The sequence below is a fragment of the Seriola aureovittata genome, chromosome 11, assembly GCF_021018895.1.
Source record: "Seriola aureovittata isolate HTS-2021-v1 ecotype China chromosome 11, ASM2101889v1, whole genome shotgun sequence".
NCBI classification, from domain to species: domain Eukaryota; kingdom Metazoa; phylum Chordata; class Actinopteri; order Carangiformes; family Carangidae; genus Seriola; species Seriola aureovittata.
The window spans coordinates 15,460,033-15,481,914 of record NC_079374.1 but is presented as its reverse complement, the minus strand read 5'-3'; the positions used below and the strand labels follow the sequence as shown (position 1 = coordinate 15,481,914).

General features: G+C 39.5%; 1 long non-coding RNA gene across 1 annotated transcript; it reads left to right on the top strand.

The window, feature by feature from the left end:
• Positions 1-20,209, top strand: LOC130177808 (uncharacterized). The gene is made up of 7 exons (XR_008829060.1): positions 1-272; positions 1,031-1,099; positions 1,265-1,409; positions 2,072-2,274; positions 7,991-8,068; positions 18,059-18,105; positions 19,350-20,209. It is a non-coding gene; the product is annotated as an uncharacterized LOC130177808 (long non-coding RNA).
• The last annotated feature ends 1,673 nt before the right edge of the window (positions 20,210-21,882 follow it).

Below are 21,882 nucleotides of genomic sequence, written 5' to 3'. Positions count from 1 at the left end.
TGACAGGGACAGATGTGACATATCGGTTCCGACACACTTCCATACCACCAGTCACAGGCTCGGGGTGACTCACATCCCCCTGCTCTGGTCCTGTCCCCCCGCTGCAGGACAACACAACGATGCTCGAATGAACCTCGCCATCGCCCTCACTGCTGCCAGGTATGGGGCTGCCATAGCCAATTACACTGAAGTGGTGCACCTACTGAAGAGGGCAGACCCTCAGACGGGGAAGGAGAGGGTCTGCGGAGCACTCTGCAGGGATGTGATCACAGGTAAATCCAACAAAAGCCGCTTCCTTCCTTCCTGCCTCTCTCTATTCCCACTCTCTCTAGCCCTCACAACAGGGGCCCTCCCAGCACCTCTTACTCAGTGCTAGTTTGCACATAGTCATTGCACATCTAATGCAGGGGCTTTTAATATTTTATAAGCATTTTATGGTGTAGAGGGCTGCTTCAGATCTTGTAGGGAGGAACATAAGATGGAATTAGCGTGCTCCAAATGGCCTTACTTACCTTTTAAATGTCATGCATAGGACCGGCTTTGGAAGAATAAAGCAGTTAAGGGTAAAAGATGGTATTCTGAAACATTTCATGAATAACCAAGATTTGAGGATCTCAACACATGACCACCCCCTGATGTTTTAAAAGATGGAAGTGTGCTCTTGGAGGAGATGTCTCACTTTAATAATGTGAGAGGAGGGCCTCACATAGGGAGGGCTTAGACTGAAAGGATAATAGAAACAGTTTTGACATCACTTTTTTTTTTCTTTGTCTTTTTTTTTTTATTTTTTTTTTTCTTCCGTGCAAAAACATGAATTTCAGGCTCATGGACCCTGTGATTCCATTGCTCCTCTTCCTCCCTCGTATCAGTGGCAGCATCACACGTCAAATTAGAAAGGGTAGTCCGTCATTCACCTTGTTGTCAAAACAAATCATTTGCTATCCTCCCGGTATCTTTTGATATGCGTCCCATTATATACTGTAGCTCGTCAACATCAAGCCTCACATTAACAAACATTTCCCTTCCACAGTTTCAAAAGGCTCCCTCAGTCACTGCCACTGAGCTACTCTGTGACACAAAGAAGCAAGAGGGAAATTAGGTATGTCTGTTTCCTATTAATTACAATCCTGGGAAGTCTCCCATGGACACACTCGAGCCACTCTATTACGGAGAGAGGGGGGCGTTCGCTGATAAATTAATAATCCGGCTTGTCACCAGCCACAGATGAATAGCCCCTGGTGATTGATGCTGTTTTCTTTCATAGGGCAGGAATTTGATGTCAGAGCCAAATGTGTTATCAATGCCACAGGACCTTTTACGGACGCGCTGCGGAAAATGGATGATCAGAAGAACCCCGACATCTGTCAGCCCAGTGCTGGGGTGCACATCGTCATCCCGGGCTATTACAGGTAACTAACGGTGGGCCCCTACGTCTCTGTCACTGTATCACCTGCTCCTTAGCGCTGCCGTCTCATCAGTTCATTAGCCAGCACCAGCAGAGACTCCTCAGCCTCTGGCCACAAAAGCCAGACTCTGTCTGGCAGCTCTGTTGGTTTGTTTGGCTCAGATCAGGTAGAAATTTAACCACAGCTGAGGAGTGTCATGAAGTCATTTTGTTAAGTGGAAGGGAAGATTTACATCTTCCGGCCTGATCAAACATCATTTCATCTTGTGGAGGTTGCAGCTGATTGAATCTCTCTCTGCCTTAACCAGAGCTGGGATTTCTGCTTTCTTGTTGATGCATGTTATTTGTGTTTGCAAGGGAGGAAGGCTACTCCCGTGACCCAGCCTTCCCCCTCAGCTATGCCTGTGTTAAATTGAGTCAGAGCCACATGCATGTGTTTTAAACAGGACAATATGTGCACCCTGGGTTGAGGCTAGGGGAGCAGCGGCTGGAATTGAAACCAGCTGAATTAATCTCCTGGAAACAGCGCTGACAGGAGCCTGATTATGGGGTGTCCCTTCAACCAGCCCGGCCCGCTCGTGCCCTCCCCTCCCCAGCAGACCAAAGGTTAATGCAGTCTTCTTGTTTGTTCCCCTCCCTACCCCTGCACCCGCCCATGCACATAAGGCGAACACAGACACACACACACACACACCTCCACTCCACTCCTGGAGCTCCTGGATCCCGTCACGTCATCTTCTTACTGACCAGGGAAAGGATGCCCCAACACACCCACACACGGCAAGAGCCATCCAGTGGAGGAGGAGGACATGGACTTTATACTGACTGAAGTCCACAACTACGAAGCTGCCTCAGCCAGGACATAGAAGGTGATTATCACACTGATATACACACAGACTTACCTGGTAGTGACCTCTGCACTGTTCTGCAGGTGTTTTTGTTTTGTTTTTTTACATATGAAATCTCAAAACTGGACTTAAGTCATAATACTAGATATGTTTAGATCTGCATCAAGTTGTCCTATCCCATATATGAATGTGTGTCTGCAGTCAATCCCACAGTGTGTTGGTGTATGCATAGAACAGCTGTGATGCTATGGTATAACTAGCACGACCACATCAACATAACATTTCTCCCAGGAAAAAAAAAAAAAATGAGTCATCACTCTGCACTTACACTTGCGGCACTATAGCCTGGATGTTTGAATCAGACCTAATTCATAACAGCCATTTATGATAATAAATACACGTCCAACAATCTCAACACCCCCCAATCCACCCACCCACCCTCTCTGATTTACAAATAGCTGATAGAGCAAGCAGCTGACAGAAATAAATGAGCTAATCTGATGGCTGTGTAGGACTTCCACCAGATATTAATTCATCAGGAGGCCACAGAGTGCAGACAGATACAAATTCCTGCTTTAATTATGTATGGGAGCTTTGCTGGAAACAGGAGACACCTCTACTACCAGGACTATTTCTCAGAGCAACTTTATGAACCCCTTTGATTCCATCGTTATTTTGTTTTCCTTTAGATATAATATATGTCCCTCCTGTTTTCCCCAAACACTCAAGACAAAATAGATTTCTTCCCCTTTATAGCAATGCTTTCACATGAGACATTTGATAATGAACAAGTGGAAAAATAACCTTTGCCACATTAAATTATATTGTTTTCGATTTGCAATTTTTATGAGGCCTTCCTGGAGCCTGTTTGATGTATTTTGTTCCCACTCGGAGCCTCAAATGGCCCTTGTCGACTGGCAGGCTTATCAAAACCCACGGAGGCTTTATTGAATGAGTGACCAGTGGGTATCTAAACAGAATGCAGGGCTATTGATTTTGGAGAAGTGGTCTAATTGTTTCTAGTAGACAAGGGCTTGTCCCGATTATTTGATTGATTAGCTTGATACTGGTCTGCCTCCTCATCCTCCTCCTCTGGCCAGTTAATAGCACTGTAATCCCAATACACTGCTGTATTTCTAATCCATCATCATTATCATGGCTGTACTCAGCACAAGATTAGTCCACAAGGGTTTTTTTTTTTTTTTTGCATTCCACAATATTAGCTCTGCCTCCTATATGCTAAAGGAAAAAAAAAACTGTCGGCTGATACAATCAGTTGGATCTACTGGGACGTGTGGGGGAAGAAATCAGTGTTATAGATTGATACACACAGGAGGGAAACATGGCAGCAGTGGAGAGTAACTAAGTACATTTACTCAAACACTGTACTTCATCATATCTACCTAAGAACAACTTAACTGCATGTTAACTCATTTAAAATTTATCTAACAGCTTATAACTACTACACACTTTTCAGATTAAGATCCTACATTGCAAAATATGTAAAGCGGTTCCCAACATTTCTGGCTTGCTTCTCTACTTGGGGCCCCATGTCACACTTAAGACATCTTTGAGTTTTTACATATTCCATCAAAGAGACTTTTACCTTCTAAACCCAACGAGGTAAAATGATTCAATATTTCACAAATAAAAGCAAAGATTTGAAATAAGACAAAAAAAAAAAAAAAATGTATACAAACTTCGGTCAATACTGGTATCCAGCAAATGAATCATAAGAATTTGGTGAACCTCTGACTTTTCATTTAGTGTCACCATGAGGTTGAAATGAATGGTTTTCATCTAAATAATATGGTGCGCTCACGTCCTTCTAATGATGAAGTGCAATCTCTTTGGTAGCCCAGCTCATCAGCTTAGTTTGTCACATACTTTGGTTTATGACCAAATAAATTAATGACGTTATAGCATGTTAAACTAAGATGATGGACATGGCAAACATACCTGCTTTGTTTTCTCCTCACTTTCTCAATAATCATCTCAAACCTCAAAGATTTGTTTTGTGACCCTTTGGAGAGCCCTGATTTCTTCTAAATTATGTATGACTATACAGGAAGTAAAACTAGATACAGCTCAACCAACTACAGCAATAAAATGCTACTTTCATATTGATGCATTATATAATATATAATAGTATCCCACTGCTTCATTTTTGGTAGTTTAAGTATATTTAGCCAATAATATTTGTGTACTTAAGCAGGATTTTGAATTCAGGACTTTTAGTTGAGCATTTTGAGTAGAGTATTTTTACAGTGTTGTCTTAGTACTCGTACTCACGGAAAGGATCTGAGTACTTCTTCTATCTCAATAAGAGATACAGAAAAAGACAGAGAATTGGTTGTTCGGGATGTGTCACAGTAGTTCTCCAGTTCAAGCCTCAGACTACATCTGGCTTTAGGCAGTATGGCCACGGACGGCAGGGTGACATGTGGCGTATGTCTGGGCGAGACCCTGGTAAAAGTCCTGTAGTCACAAAATGAGCAGAGAGAGCCTGAAGCCTGAGAGAAAAAAAAAGATAAAGGAAGGGGATGGAGGAGAGTGTGGGGGATTTAAGTGTGAAGTGATGGAGCGAGAAGCTGTGACTGGTGGAGTCCACGCAGTCTCCGTCCTTGCCTGTGGTAGTGCCTGGGCCGGGGTCTTCACTCACTTGTCTAAGAACATGGAAGGAAGGGGATGGGGGAGTGTGAAGAAGGGTCATACCAGAGGCGTTTGTCACATTGTGTGGAGGTGACACCTCAGAAGACCTACTGGCCTCCATAGTGGACAGCCAGTGTCTCCCCCAGTCCTTCCCTTAAGGGAGCGGGGGTCTCCATGGCTTCTCACACTCACACCAGAGTCTCTGCATGTCTAGCAGCAGATCTCTGCTCCACTGTACTCAGTTTGACTTACTGGACTCTCGACTGACTGGACTGGCATATTTGAAGACTCTCTTTGTTCAGTTCCTGCTGCTTGAAGTGGACTCTCTTCTCTGTTTTTGTGTTGAAATCTTTCCACACCACACAACAGTTCCATTCCCCAACCATGAGTCAGCCGAACAAAGGAGGCATCAGTGTCACTGACTCTGCCTCTGGAATTAAAGAATGAAAAAGGTTTTTTTTCACTGAATATTTCAAGTCCGTTCTCTTAGTCCTCACATCCAAAGGAGCTTCTCTTTTTGTGCACTGTTATAATTTACATTAAAATTCTACAAGATATGTTTTATTGTCTTCATCCAGTAGCAGCCATACACCATACTGACTTGTAAGTATTCAGCAGATGTGTTAGTCGAACCTTTTCACCCATTAAAATAATCAATTGGACTGTTGAATCCATGGTACCAGATCCTCCAGGTTAATACAGCTCAGGAGACATTGTTAATCATGCATAAGTTTCATTTTGAACAACTATAAATGGGTATTGTCTTCATCTGCATGCTTTTTATTGCCCATGTGAGGCCTTCTGCTCCACAGCTACTCAGCTGTCATAAATGTTTAAAAAATGCCCTTTGATAACGAGTTTGTCATTGTTTTATTCAGAAATATCAACCGGCCCATTATAGTGGCAGGTATTTTTTCAATCGATACACAATAGTGTATTAATATTTAATTCTTTATATGTCACTACAATATGAGAAAAAGTGGATTGTTGAGAAGCAGCAGCTGGACCTCGTTTATTTTCCTGCTGTAGCAGTGAAAAAGACAGGGTAGACAACTCACTTAAGAGTTGTGCGTGTACACACACACACACACACACGCACTCACACAAACACAATGCATATATCTGCAGGATTCATACCGTAGGTGCCCTCATATTTATGTTTGCCACCATGCCTGTTTGTGCTGTCTTTGTCTGAGACAGAAGAGGAGATGTCGGTACCCTGGAGTGTTTTTTGTCCTCTAGTCATGAAGTCTAACTCCAATGACATTCTGTCAATCTGCAGGAAAAACACGCATGACACTGGTGACAGTGGACCTTGTTTGTTAATGCAGGAACATAATATATGAGCCAGCAACAGTGTGTGAATGGTGATGTTCTTATCCTGTGAGTCTGTGTGTCATAATGGCACAATGTGGTCCTGGAGACACCGACTGTAGCAGGAACTACCACAGAAGTGGTTTTGAATAATTTGTCAGCTGTCTGCCTGTGGTCATATTTTTTTGCATAAAGGATAGCATCACAATCATACATGATGCAGTCACGAAACTTTCCAGGTGTGAAGTTGAGCTCAAATTGAAGGCTGTGTTTAAAGATGGGTGTGGTCCGACCCATAATTACTGAGTACTCAGGGGAATAATGTAGTAATAATGTAGTAATAATGTAGTAATAACTACTGAATGCTCATGGGTCGCAAAATCACCTAGTTGACGGGTGTCGTGGCAGGTGTGATCCCATGGCAGGGTGGTATCTTGTTTGCTGTTTTATTTTTGTTTCAGATTCAGTAATATTAATATAAAGCAATTTCAGCGAAATTATGACAATGCAAGTATTCATTGTTACCTGTAAATACATTAAAGAAAGAAAAGAAATTCTGATATCAGTTGAGAAAAGGACATTTTTAGGCTTCTTTTTAAATTCTCTGTTAAACTATTCCTACAATGCCCAGGATTTTCCTTCATTCTGTCCAAAACCAACCAAAGAAAAAAAAAAAATTTCATTTCCAGAGCTCAAGTCTAGACTGGTTTGAGACACATTCACTAAATTTATTTGTTTATATATTACTGGTTTTTGCAGAATCTATTTTCTGAGCATATGAACTTGGAAAAATGAATTTTTATAATATACTTAAAAGTTTCCAGTTAGACATTCACTTATTCAGGTCTCTTTTTTGTTTCCTTCAATTTTTTTGTTTTGTATGTGTATTTGTTTTGTTGTGTGGCACAAGGTGAAAAGCACTTGCTCACCCACGACCACAGAGACCCAGCTCATACAACACCCCATCAAACATAACTGCAAATTGGTTGCAAAAAACATTATTGCATTATTTTTAACTTAAGAAAAAAGTTTAAAAATCAACACGTGGGTCCTGGAACAGTATGTGTACAGATTTTGGGGTGGGGGGTCGGTTAAAAAATTCAAAAAGATAAAAATATTTGGCAGGTTTTTAGAGTTAGACTGCAAACATGGATGATTAGACGTGTGTAGGTGTTGGACTGTGAGCGAATGAGCCACCGGTGTGTGAGAAGTGAACAGATCTACTGAAGTAGTAACAGGGCCTGCTGTCATCCTGCGCAGTGTCTCTGTCCTCCTGACAATACACCCATATCACCAGGACAGTCCATGCCATGTTAGACTTCAAATGAACTGTACAATGACCTGCAAATGACAAGCACAGAGAGTTGCAGCCCCCTGCGACTTTGGTGTGAATGAGTTTTAACCCTTTGTTAGCAAGACAGAGGGGAAGAAAGCATAATCTATGATCCCAATGTTTCTGGAATGTTTAAAAAGGTCAATATGCTGATATTTTTGACAGCGCTTGACCTTTTGTGAAAAAAGTAACAAAACCATTGGAATTGAAATAACTTCTTTGTTTAGTTCTGGCACATAATGTATCACAGTCAAAGCATGCTGTCTCCCCACAGCATCTGCCCATGAGTGACTTGACTGTTAATCCAGTGTATTGATCTAATATCAAAAGGTGCTATTTAAATGCAGCATAACTCCCCAGGAACCATGATCTGTCAGTAGGCTCTGTTTGGAGTCTGGCTGAATAACTAATGCCTGTTTTGTCTGTCGCTGTGTCCAGGTGGCCCAACATCTGGCCCCTACCTACAGAGGCATTGCCTACAAAGTGGTCAGGAGGGCGCGTATAACACCAGGAAGAGTAAGTAAGTTTATTTATATAGCGCCATACAAGAGTCGACATTGCAAAATGCTTCACAGTAAAAAAACAAAAAACAAAACAAAAAAACATCAACAGACATACTGTGCAGACATGAGGAGAGTAAAAGTCCTAGTAATAAAAAATAAAACTCAACTCCAAAAGTTTAGGAGCCACACACTCAAAAAGAACTGCCTGAAAGGAGAAACAAGTCCTGATCAGAAGACATCAGACACAGACTGGTGGTGTAGGGCTGCTGTATTGTATCTATAAATTGATTTGATGACACTTATGACACTCTTTAGAGGACTTGATAAAAAGCATCGCAACAGCATTCTGATCCTGAACTTGTAAGCAATCCAAGGGTGTCTTGCTAAGGAAGGTGGGAAGGTGGCCCACTGTTGACACACAGCTTGGATCAAAACTTCCTTAGGTAGGCATATTGATACCGGCATCAGATTATATATTGATAATATATACTGTATATCACAATATATCTCTGTACTGTCTCACTTCGCACACTTTGAGAGCCAGCTCCAGGTACTGTTGACGGCTGGTAGCAGCACTGTTAATTATGATTGGTCAGGCTGAGATGTTTTAAACTTTGAATTGCTCCCCACAACTTATACCATTAATTTGTGCATATGTACATAGAACTCCTTATTGGCAGAGGCGCAGCATATTAAAGCAGGGTATGTATTTAGCTAAGCGTGTGATGTATCAATACATTGTGTGTTTTGCTGCCTTGTAATTACACGCACAGTGTTGGGGACTCCAACTCTAGTTTACTGTACCTGCTACATTTCTCAGTAGAATTCAGGAAACTAGTTTCAAAATCAGTTTTCAGTAATAAGTTTCTAGTAATAAGCTATTTTTTCATCCTATCCTATCCAGCAGTTTTGTTTGATAGTATGGAGCAGGAAAGGGCGTAACCAGCAGCCAGGCTGTCCCAGAGGACACACCCTGTACTAGAGAGCTGTTTTGGTTCCCATCCCACCTCTCTGATTCATTCTGCTCTCTGACTGCAGATGGGAAAGGAAAACTGCCATACTTCTTTAAGGAGCCTCATTGCGTCACACACACACGCTGTTTTAGTGATAATGATGTTTTAAAAGAAATTATGCATTAATATGAAAGAAATTCCATTTAAATATTAGCACCACTTCTTTTACTCTTGTATGTCCCTCAATTGCACACAGCAGTTATAATGAGTTACTGTACATAAAAAAATGTTGCGGTTTGTAAAACACAGTGGAAATGCAAGGAAGAATGTAGAAGTGAGGCCTCACAGGTTCAGGTTATGGGAAGCTCCAGGTTGTGAGTCATTAAAGTTCCTGCAGTAGAAAAGAGGCTTACTGTGTGCTGTGGAGGAGTATGCATGCACAGCCATTGTGGCAGACACTGCTGGGCTTCCTGAGCATGCAGGCAGCAGAGGAGGCTCTTCCTTGAATTGTGGCGCTCATGGCTGCAAAATAAAGTGAACAGATGACTTGGATTTCATTTTTAAAAAACCAGCAGGTTGACTCAGAACTACTCAAAGACAACAAAAAAGTCTGTTCTATCTGTCTGTCTTCTGTTTAGCTCACCATAGGTCATAAAAACCAATTAGTTAGTGTACAAATGTGTTCACAATATGTACTGTTACTGTGTCAAATTAAGCCTGACACCAGCTTGTGCAACACTGTTTATTTAGAATGGATGTTTTTGACAGCACCATTCACACTGGCAGTAATCCCAGTACACCTCTCCCCAACCAGCTACTTCAATTCCAGCACTGGTATTCCCGCACATGCATTAGATTGACCTCACATTAACCCAGATACATTTGATCTTTAAGATCCATAAATTGGCTTTTGTCATTACCATAGGTTAATTACTGAGATTTGCTCTGTACCGTTGCTACACTGAGATTGCAATAATAAGCACCACACAAAAGCCATTCACACTGCCTGCGTGAGCACTAAATAGGCATTGTTTTGATCTTTCTATTCCTGTCGGGAGTTTTGTTTGTATTGGTCTATTATTAGCACCATAACTAGCAGTACTTTTGATACAGTTTGATTCTGCTGAGCTTAGTTGAAAACCTTGCCCTTCCTGTCATTCTCTCCTTAATAAGTCATGCGACGTGCAGCTCAGATGTGGATCTGATCGCTGAATGCTGTGCATTCCTCACAGCACCTTTATGAGGAGGGAACTCCTCTTTGCTTATGAACTTTAAAGTATGCACTGCAAAAGGTATTTCTAAGATCAGAGAATCACACCTTTTATTTAAAATGTTTCATGCATTTTATTTATTACAAAAGATTATATAAAATAAAACCTAAAATAATGAGGCCTATTTGTCTGTTGTGGTACAAACACTGCTCAGATTAAGGTCTGAGTTCCCATGGATCGTAGAAACTTCATAAAGTATTTTGTTTATTTTTAGCTGTATGGTATGTCTTCATGTCCTGACGGTCATTAGCGTTGCCACAGGATGATAATGCTTTCATGTACTGTGTGCACAGTTCACAGCCTTTATCCTCTTAATTAACACCCACATTGCAGTGGATGTTGTTTAAAGTTGCACCAAACTGAAGTTACACCAGCCTGATTGGATATAGATAAATATGCCATGTTCGTGTGATATAGAGAACCCAACGATAAATCAGCCAGGCTGATATTCGCTTGTCACAGATGTATCGATGTTGGTGTACATGTTGACTCATAATTATCAGAAGAAGGAGACAGTGTCAACATTATATAGATCTTTCAACAGAAAGCTCTCACAAGCTAATTTTTCAAGTTCAAAATGTCCCACTCAGTACATACCTTAAATCATCAAAAATGTTTTTTCCATACAAAAAATAAATAAATAATTACCAGTCCATGCATTGTTATCAGATTATTGAAGCATTAATATCAGTATTCTGTCTCAAAAAAACCCAAATAAAAATGCAAAAGAGGTTTTCTACCTCAGTGGGACTTACATGGTTAAAAACAGGTTAAATAGAAAATAAATAAAATTAAAAAGATGTTCATCAGGCTTTATTAAATGAGACTAGTGTTTCCAACTTGTAAATACCTTTCAAGACAACCCCCAGTGTAAAATCGCAATATATCAAACTTGCCGCTTAATAACGGTTGGGCCTGTTTTTGCGGTTTTTATTCAACATAGCAGTTGCAAATGGACACAGCACTTATACAGAAATCAATGATCCCCACAAAGTGAGAACCCCAAAATGACAACAACCCAGTCTCCTATACTATGGCAAACAAGAATGTGAGATAATCCGCCCCTAGCTGACAGTTGGTGATTTCAGGCTGCACAGGCAGGTAGCTGTAAATTCTCAGGAGACAAAACCAGTAAGAAAGGGAAAGAATGCAGATAAAGAACTATTCCTTTACCACATCCAAGGGCAGTTCAGCTCTAACAGCTTATCAACTACAAAGAAGTTAAAATTAGGTTAAACGTTGGGACACATATAATGGCTTACATTTTTTCTATTACAATAAGAAGACAAATTACAAATATAATCACATCAAAATGTTCCACTAAAATAAGTATAAGTGTTTGAGAGTCTTCCCCATCTTTACCATCCATCATATATGATGTTACCATGTAATAATCTCTGAGGGCAGGTGTACTGGTGTTCCTTGTAACTCTTCTGACCGGTACATGAAAAGGTTTGACACATTCTTTTCAATAAATCAAAGGTTTGATCAACCATTAATATCATAGACTGTTACAGGGTAAGATGTGTGTGTGTGTGTGTGTGTGTGTGTGTGTGTGTGTGTGTGCTCGCTCTTGTCTGATTATTACCTGTGGGTTTCTCAGAGTTTTGTAGATTTCCAGATGCCAAACGTCATCTAACCTCAGTCCCGTCTTAGGGTATCAGCAAAATAAATAAATTCATCTCAGGCCAGAAACTTTGGTCAGTCTTCATCAATCTCACACCATGTAAGCCTTGAAAGTTTGCAACCTCATAAAATTATCTCAGCCAGTTTGTAATAAACTGCACTGCCCAATGTATATTATGTCCAGTGTAGCCTATATCATGTCACCAACAACATGCTATTCGATTACACACATATGCCAAAGCTTAGCAAACAATGTGTATGTTTTGGAAGCATTGGTATTTAAGGTATTTTTGTTATCTTAATGTTCATGTCTCAATGTCTCACTGCATACAACTATGCAGAGTCATATCTGTGTAAAATAATGTAATATTACTTCATTATATCTTTTCAGTCTATGTGGTTCTTTGGCTTCTGACATTGTCTTTGCTGGTTCTTGATCCTTCAGCTTGTCAACAGGTGCACATGGGAAGCTGTCCATCAAGGCACATGTGTGAATTAAAAGTGATTAGTGTCAATGTAAATTGCGCTTCAAAACTTTAACTTAATACCAATTCTTGCACAACAGGGCTTTAATAGAAGCCCTGTGTTGATGATCCTCTTTTAGCTCAGTAACCATGACACTCAGAATTTCTCAGTTTGATGTGCAGGGATCAGTAACTACACTCCAGATGTTGACTGGAACAGCACATCCCTGTTGTCTGATTCATCCATCTTTTTTACCATCTATGATATGTTTTGTCTCCCCACTGAACTCTGTGATTATGGCCAAACCTGAAAAAGTTATGGAAATTATGAAAATGTTACGAAGACACTAAAATGTTTCTTCCACCTACAGGTTTACATAGACCTAGTGCATTAAAGTCAACTAAAAAGGAATAAAAACTTGAAATTTACGCTGTCCTCAAAAAGCCTTTAAAATGTGTGCTTTGCGCTGTACTATTATTCAGTATTGTAAGAGTGTGCTTAAACAACTTTCAGTGGAAACCAGTCAGTTCTGTTCCCAAGCCACTGGGGTGTAACAAAAATGTTGGTCCTGTTGTTAGTCCGGGCTGGTTCACATCAGTTTGACAGAAAACATATGGATTAGCTGTAAACAGAGATTCAGCTGGTGACAGGTCTCTCAAAGTGAACCCTGCTGCATGACTAATTGAGCCGTGGGTTTGCTGTAGGGGCTTGTGTGGGAGTTTCTGTCAACACAATTTCTAAATTAAACACTTTTCAGTAACAGCAAATACTGAAGAGAAATATTCATAAGAATTTCTCATCATTTCTGATATGAAATGCCTATATTATTCTGCATTTAACCCACTGGGAAAGATTTCTTTGACTTGTTGAGATGCGCTCACATGTTAAAACAAAAAGGCAGCATCTCATGTCATTCACACCTCTCCCGTTGTCGTCTGCGGAGTTTTTAAACTATAGACTTGGATCATTTGAGGTCTTCAGACGGCAATTCGTGAGAGGTGTTTTCAGGGTTTAGGTGGAAAGACGGTCGGTAGCAGCTGTAAATATCTTAAAGCTTACTGTTGCGAGTCTGGCATGTTGTAAATGAGAGCAAAACAAAATTCATGAATATCAGCGCAAACTGATCTTGGCTCCTTTTTATGTTGGTGTTACCTTCACTGTACTGACATCAATGAAACCTGAACAGGGAAAAGTAAAACTCTTAAAGACACTTATGCCCCATTTAGTGTGAAAAGGGAGCTTTATAGCATCTTTCAGCCCAGTGTTAAGGTTTGTCTGTCTCCAAATTTACTGTTTTGGTTCACTGTCACTGCTCTCATTGGCATCATTTCCAGATGCAGCAGATATAGCAGTTGGATGCTACCTGACCAGCACCAAACTGCAGACAATGTTAGTGACTGTTGATGAATGCAGAGAAGCGTTTATCCACTGACGAGTCAGATTTCTCTCAGGGTTTGGTGCAGACCAAAACAGAGCTGAACGGAGAGTGGATACTGAACAGATGACCAGGAACAGAACTTCAAATAAATGCTAATGTTTCTCCATATCTGCTAGGCACGACAATAAGCATAACTGTATGTTAACAAGTTCTCCACATCAACACAAACGGTTATAACATGTCAGTGTTGTGTTTACAGCTTGTTTTCACTTTTCTGTTAGTGCAGGTTTAGACACAAAAGCCAGACACACTAGATGTCAATAAATTCCTGCAATAGATGAGACGTAGGCTTTATATTTTTTTCTTTCTTAGCTGAGTGTGCATGCTCTTTTATACTAATATCATGTTAATGGTGAAGTAGAACAATAGAAACAATACACCAATGTATGAAATGGAAAACCCTAATTGGTCAATTCCTGCAATTGCTGGATTATTTACATACAAAATATTGATTAATGTGCATTGTCCCCAATGAAAACATCCACATACAATGGCTTATGTATTCAAGTAAAATAAAAAGTAATTATCATATCATAATTATTACTTTGCTCAAGTGAAGGTGGTGACAGATTAAATCAGAAGTGACCAAGAGGGAATAATAATAAAGAGTACAAGTAAAGGAAAGAAGTGTGTATGAGACACACTGTGAACTAAACCATAAATTAGCTGTCCACGCGCAGGAAGAAGTAGACCCTATATTAAGGACCATCTGAGAATTACATTTACAAGTTTTCACCCATCATCACACAGGTTGCACACTGAACCAGTACGGTGGAGTTGTACACTGCCTGAACAACACCTGTGCTATTATTCTTTAACCTGCAAAAATCATGTAAGATTTCGTTATAACTCTAATTACTTTAATTGACTAAATATAGGCACAGGCGTGTGTCGCACCCCTTGCTGAAAGCATGCAACACAACCAAGTGGTTTATTGTACAATTTACTTAAATTGGTGGGAAGACTGGATTGTAGAACAGTGTTTGAACGGTACAATTTAGGCATTTGGGAAGTAGTAATTTATGCTGAAAAAATTTTATGAGTTAAATTACCTGCACAACTGTGAAACTACTGGTGAAATATTTTTGTAGAGATTGTTTTTAATTCTTTGTCCTCAGGGTTGGGGTTGTGACTTTTATCTTAAAAATGATCTTTTATTATTTTCTATCACAGCATTAATGTTCAGTCTGATGAAAACACAGTGCATGAAAAGCAGTTAACTTTTATAAGAAAATAATCTTTATCATCATTATTATTATTATCATTATTGCTCATCTCCACACACATATCTTTTTCTCCTCCTGTCTCTATATACCACACACACACACACACACACACACACACACACACACACACACACAAAAAACACACCCTCCTGTCCTCGTGTGACGCTGGCAGTCTTCTCCAGCTCGGTGACAATGATGAATGCAGAACATGAAACACATTAATGCAGCAGATCCTGGTCAATGTCAGCCCTTTCTTCACTGTGTCAAGTTAAACAAACAAGACCAAGCAAAAGCGGATGGTAATTGACCCTCCAGAGATAAGGCCCTTGCTACTGAAGTGGGAGGTCATGGCAATCTCAAGCCATTGTCAAACCTGAGATGGACACACACACTCAAAAATATACTCTGCTCACTGTCTGAATGGTCACACTTTTATATAAAGCTATAAGCTTCTCATCCACCTTCCAGAGGTGAATTATTATGAGAAGGCGCCCTGTCTTATATACTTTCTCTGCACAGTGCTTAATCAGCAATAAGCTGTCATTGTAATAAGTGCATTCCACTTGTGTGAGATGTCTAAAGCCTTAGCGAGACATGTTTAAAGTGTGGACGCTTTTGACATTTTGATGACACATTCTGTTGAAATCGAACTAATTAGGAGAGTTTTTGATTTTGAACTTCTGGTCTTAAATGATGAACCTTGTATACCTACTGTATGTCCCTCAGTGTTACAAAGTATCATGCTGATGCTGTATAATTGGGAGTGCGTGCGATAGAAGTGGAGGAGGTTTGCCGCATTGTGAAAGTGACGCATTTAAGGTCAACAGATCAGAGGGTTTAATTTTCTACTCCTTTTTGGTAATGTAGTTTTAGTCCTGCAGACAACATGGACTTCAGGAGAAATGTTTGTGATAGATTTTAGTGTTCAGAAAAGTGAGACTGAAAATTCTCATGTTTGATGTGACCCACTCAGCATTGGGTCGAGTCTGTTCGGCTTTGACCTAAAATTACATTTTGCATTGAACAACACTGAAGTGAGAAGGCAGCGGGTGTACTGTATCTATGAATTTGGTGGTGCCTATGATTTGTGAATAAAATCATAATGCTAAATCAAACATTGAATAGTGTGTTGGCAGCTGTAAATGAGCAGTTCAGCAAAAACATACTCATTAAATTCTTTTTATTTGTCAATAGTGTGCCAGGTAGGATGGTTTAACATAATTTATTTTAATGTTGCAATTTTTCTTATATAAGTGAGTGAGTGAGTCATAACCTCTGGGCGATGCTATACTTGTTTTCCACTGGTCATGTGGTTTTAAAAATAAAAATATTTCTGATGTTTATTGTGCTATTGTGCCTGTTGGTAAAAAAGTAAATGCTGAAAAAATGAAGCAAAGTTCGTAAACTCGCATCTCAGATTTTTTTTTTCTGCATTTATAAAAAAATAGCAACGTAAAAATTTGTTGCAAAAATGGCAACAAGGTGAGGGTGAGATCGACGAAGCTGAACAAGTCATTGTAAATTTACAGATAAACAACTAAATCTACAAATGTTTTTGGACTGTCATAAAAAATGTTAAATGAACTGCCCCTAGCTACCACAACCACAGCCTACACATCAGCGGAAAATGATGCTGATGATTGGTTGTCAAAATAAAACAATCCAACTCTCAAACGGAAAGTGGCAAACATGAACACAACGTCAGATTGAATAACGAAGTGAAACAATATTACAATTGAGTCTGAACATCAGTGTTTGATGGCAGCTGTGATTTTTAATTACAGCTGTAGTGTATCTATAGTTAATTTGCAGGGTAACTATCCCTTGGTTTTGTTTGCCCAAGTTTTCTGCTGCCACCAAGTAGTTGGAAAGTAGTTTTCAATGTGCTGAGCGGCACCATGAAAATATCATTCCCCATCACAGCTGTTGGGTAGTGGTACAGTAGATGTTTCAGAGGCAAATGTGTCCAAACCGCAACACAAAGCTAAAACTTCTGTTTGGCTAAATGCTGCTAGGAGCATAGCGAGAAAACATGCATCTTGTGATTTGGGTGAACTGGCCCTTTAATGCAATCCGCCTTCAAGGTGTAATTGCAAAATGATAGGTTTCTCCACTCACTGGCATCAAAATCTGTGCATCCTCCTTCCCAAAAGTACCCTAAATGCTCAGTATTTATTAGCTTAATTTAGTCACTGCTGAATGAGATACAAATCAACATTAAATGTGTTTAAATATCCAACAGTAGGTGCACGTGATTGGGTCCAAGAAATGTTATTGTCTTGCATTTTATTAAGCTGAATGGCTTGTTGTATTTGATGCTGGCTTTTAATTTCTGTATCTGTCCGTGCAGTTGGTGTTTTTATTACTATTAATTTATTACTTGGGTTTTGTCTGCTTGGCCACTTGCATTTATAGAGTAATAAGGGAATGTATTTAATGCGCCCTGCTTTCAGTTGCAGTGTGAATTGTTAGCATGAATCAAAGGGGTTGATTAAACCATACTGTCCCCGGCTTTTAAGTGTGCTTAATTTCACACCATCTATAAATAAAGCAATTATTTTCTTATGTGCACTGTCGAAGTGAAGGCTTCATGTGTTTGCCTCTGCTATGACAATTGTATATGAAGGCTCTTTCAAAGACTTATTGTGCATCTCTAGTTCTCTTCTGGTTAATCCATTTCTAATGTCGACTATGGGTGCTTTCATTAAGAAACCAGTGCTGTTTTTTGTTTCTACAAAGCTCAAATTATAAGGGAATTGTATTTTGAATGCACTCATGAAACTGTTAAAGCCAGGGAGTTCTAATGCATAGTTTTGTTGGGCTTAATCTACAGATTGTTGTGTCTAGCCACGTGGGAATTATGCAATGCAAACTCCTCAAAAGAACACAAACAGAGAATTTCTCAAGACTGAGTATGTGGGAGGGCTTATCCGAGCGTCTGCTGCCAGTTTCAGCACTGGAGGATACTTCATGTTAAATGGATTTATGCTTTTATTTCTAATCTTCATTGTCTCTCTCTTGCAGTTGGGCAGAGTCTTGTCTTGATCCTGACCAAAGCAAAGAGAAATGAAGTAAGCTGCTGTGATCACTTTTAGCCTCAAACTGTCTTTGGAAGAAATTATTAGTGAACATTAGTATTAGTATACTATTAGTTTTCCACATTTCCCCCTTTATCTCTTTATCTCTTTTTAGTAAAACACATAAGGACACAAGGCCACTAACACGATGCCATTTGGCTTCAAAACTGCTTTGAAAATAACCCCTTTGTGTACACATTCAAATGGCGCTGTGTATAATCATGCATGCTGGAGGGCTTAAATGCGTTGTAATTAGAAAATAATGGGCTAGTGTTCATGGATGGGAGGTTTCTACTTAACATTTTCACTCGAAGTAAATGGGCTAAAGTCAAAATCAACCTGGACAGAGGCCCGTCAGACTCCAGTATAAAAGTTGATCTAGCCTGTTAAAAGAGAGAGACTGTGCGCACAGAGGTGTAATGGCCACGCTGTCTCTATTAAGGCTAACAGCTCCCGTCTCTTTCAAGGCGGTCATTTAGTAGCGCTGCTCATTCAGCCTAATCAATGGTTGAAGCCGCAGCGAACCATTAAATAAAAAAAGAGGCCAGAGATGAGGTGCTTCTGATTGGGGTTAATTGGATGTAATTGGAATTTATACTGTACAGTGGACGACTCATTAAGAACACATTTAAAAATAATGTCATTTGAGCTCAGGTCATTTAACCATTTTTACATTGAAAAAGTAGGAAGCAGGACTTGGGGGGGAAAAAAAAAAATTGGCATAGCTGGTGTAATTTTCTGAGCATGAATGCCTACAGACTGTGTACACCTAAATGCAAAATGTCACTTATTGATTTGTCAGTTGGTGCTTCTCCCTTGGTTCAATTTCACATAGAAAAACAATTTGATTTATTTACATAAGATAACTTGTCTTCACACTTACTGTATGTTGCCCTATTTGTAAGAAAGTATAAGTGTTTATTAATGTATTTGTCAACAACTATTGTTCCTCCTGTGGGCAACAATAACTAGAGGCTGCAGATAATTAATGATACTGTCATATAACACAGTAACAATCATAATATTTAATAAGTTATTGATAATTGTTGACACATATTGCACAGTAATAAACATTTAAAATGTCCTCATGTCTGCATAGAATTACATGACGGTGCTCATAGCAGCATTTATTACATGTTTATGTACTGCTTATAAAGGATAAATAGGGGGATTTAAAGGAAAGTCTTACCAAACTATGTTTAATTTATGTTTAATTTATGTATTTTTATTCTTTCCAGAGTTTTGTCCGGCTAGCATCCTGTGTTGGACTGCTACTTGAAGCCCTGTGCCATGAGACAAGCTCAGACGGATGGATTTCAACACTAATCCGTTTGATGTAAGTGAATTTAGGTTCTAATTCATGGGCTTGTGCACTGTATAACAAGCCAGAATCAGCAACACACGGTCCATAAATTCAAGAGGAGAGAGAGAGACAGAGTGTGGGATGAGAGAAGGGGGTAGAAGAATATGGTGTTTAACTGGAAGGCAGTATGTTTTATCAGTCACTGGCACCATTTAGCTGACAAAAATGAGCAGACCCAGCTCTGGGAATAGGGCCTAGGCACCGGGTGTTCACCAAATCCTCACAAGAAGAATATCAGCACTTCTCACATGCTGCTGCCTGATATCCACTGCTGTAGCTGAAAACTATCTCCATTGTCCAGTTTGATTGCCTGAATCAAACTGATTTACTGCAAATCCATCTGAGCTTTGATAAATCTATTACAGTTTCATTTCGCTGATTTCATTAACGTGAATAAAACCAGCCATGCTTTCTGCATAACTGCCTTTTAATGGCTTGGCCCTGTCACCTGCCTCAGTATTAATCCCTCTGACTTATTGCTCCGCAGAGGGAATGAGTAATGGGTATTTGAATGTGATCAGCACAGTACAATGCAATTAAGGAACCAGTACTGTTCTGTGCCTTTAATCCTGAACTAATTTGAATTGCAGTTTGATAGCACTGTGAATCCTGCATAATTATGTAGGGTGCATATTAAACTCTGTGACAAACCGAAGAGGCCTTTAACTAGCCCTGCCATGAGGAGAGCAGCCAGGAGAGCCACAGTAAGGTAGCCAGCCACAGCACTCTGGAAGTCTCAATTACCACCATCTTGGCTGACAGGTGGGAGCTAGGGGGGGGGGTTTGTGTGTGTGGGGGGGGTATAGACTTCATCTGAAAATGGTTGACACTGACGTCTGTCTTTTTTTTTTTTCATCCCCAACCTCAACAATTCTGTACTAGTGTCATTTTGGCCTCAAAGAACAGATACATGGAGTCTGAATGTGAGAGGGTTCAGGTTCAGTCAGTGGGGATACGCTTTTCATCAAGGGTCACACATTCACCATGTCTCCAGTGGTACTTCTGCTTTATTGGGAATACTTTTTGTGTCATAAGTATAAATATGGTAGAAACAATAAAATAATAAAAAATAATTAACAGTAATACACACTAAAATGAACATATCATCCATCAGACCCAAATATAAACACATAGACATGTATACATCCATATACTGTACTTGAACACTGTAAAGTAACTTGCTGCATCATCCACTTGTCCAAACAGTCTTTGACATATATACAGACACTGTCTATTGTCGTCCAATGTTTTTTCTGTTTTTTTCATATACTGGTATGTAAAATTTGAGAGTTCCCAGAAACTGGAATCAAATTTTTTATACGCATAAACATACTTGGCCCATGCAGCTGATTCCAATTCAGATTTTCTTGAATCCTCAAAGCCATCTGGATGACAAAATATTCCACCCCGCTGCATGATCAAAAAGATTTCTAATTCATTTCTTTTGTGCCACTTTTGTCTAACCCAATCAAAGATGGTAGCCAGAAATATGTTTGCTTATTATCAAAATTTTAGATTGTCATATCAGTTATATAGGTATATGTTGACATTTATTTCCATATTTTATATTTTAATACAAATACAATATACAAAATAATGGAATAATATTTTTGCTTGTGTAAGGGCAAGAAAATATGTCATTTCCTGCTTCCTAGCTTACAAAATACAGTCGCCACTTGGGAAACAGGTTAAAGTTAAGTCTTTCTTTCATACAACAGACATAATATTTCTTTATCCAGATGATTAAAAAAGTCTTTTAAAGATTCTGGAAACACTATCAAAACAGCTCTAAGTGTTGTTAAACAACACTTCTAAGATTTTAAAGCTTTCCAGGTAATTATTTTTTTGGAAAATCAGGTTCTTAGCTCTGTGATTTGGATGTAATGGTAAAACGCTAGAGGCATAAACTGGTTACAGAGGTTGATAGAGATTGCCGTGTCTTTAAAAGAGGAAAAAAAAGTGACTGTGTCTCCGTGTGACAATGGTGGAAAAAAGTCATGCAATTTGAAATCTGCAATAAATACTTCTATCCGGAGTTACCTTGTGACATGTACCACATGTGGTCGGACTTGGGCATATTTCACACTACCCTAAAATATTTGTAACAGTGAGCTATTCTGCTTCACACAAGATTGAACCACAGAATGAAGAAAAGAGGGATGAGGTGAGGAGTGAGAAAGAGATGCAGAAACAGAGGGGAGAAGAGGAAGAAGACACAGAGGGGGCTGCTGGCTAAATTAAGCCATTGTGACTCAAAATCCTCCTTTAATAAGGTTCATGCTGTCTACAACTTCATCATTTTCTCCTGAATGATAATTACTTTATTCAATCATGTTCAAGGTTTTAGTGAAAGCTAGCATTGATTGATTAACTTCAATTACCATGCTTGCATTTGCATAGATAAAAAC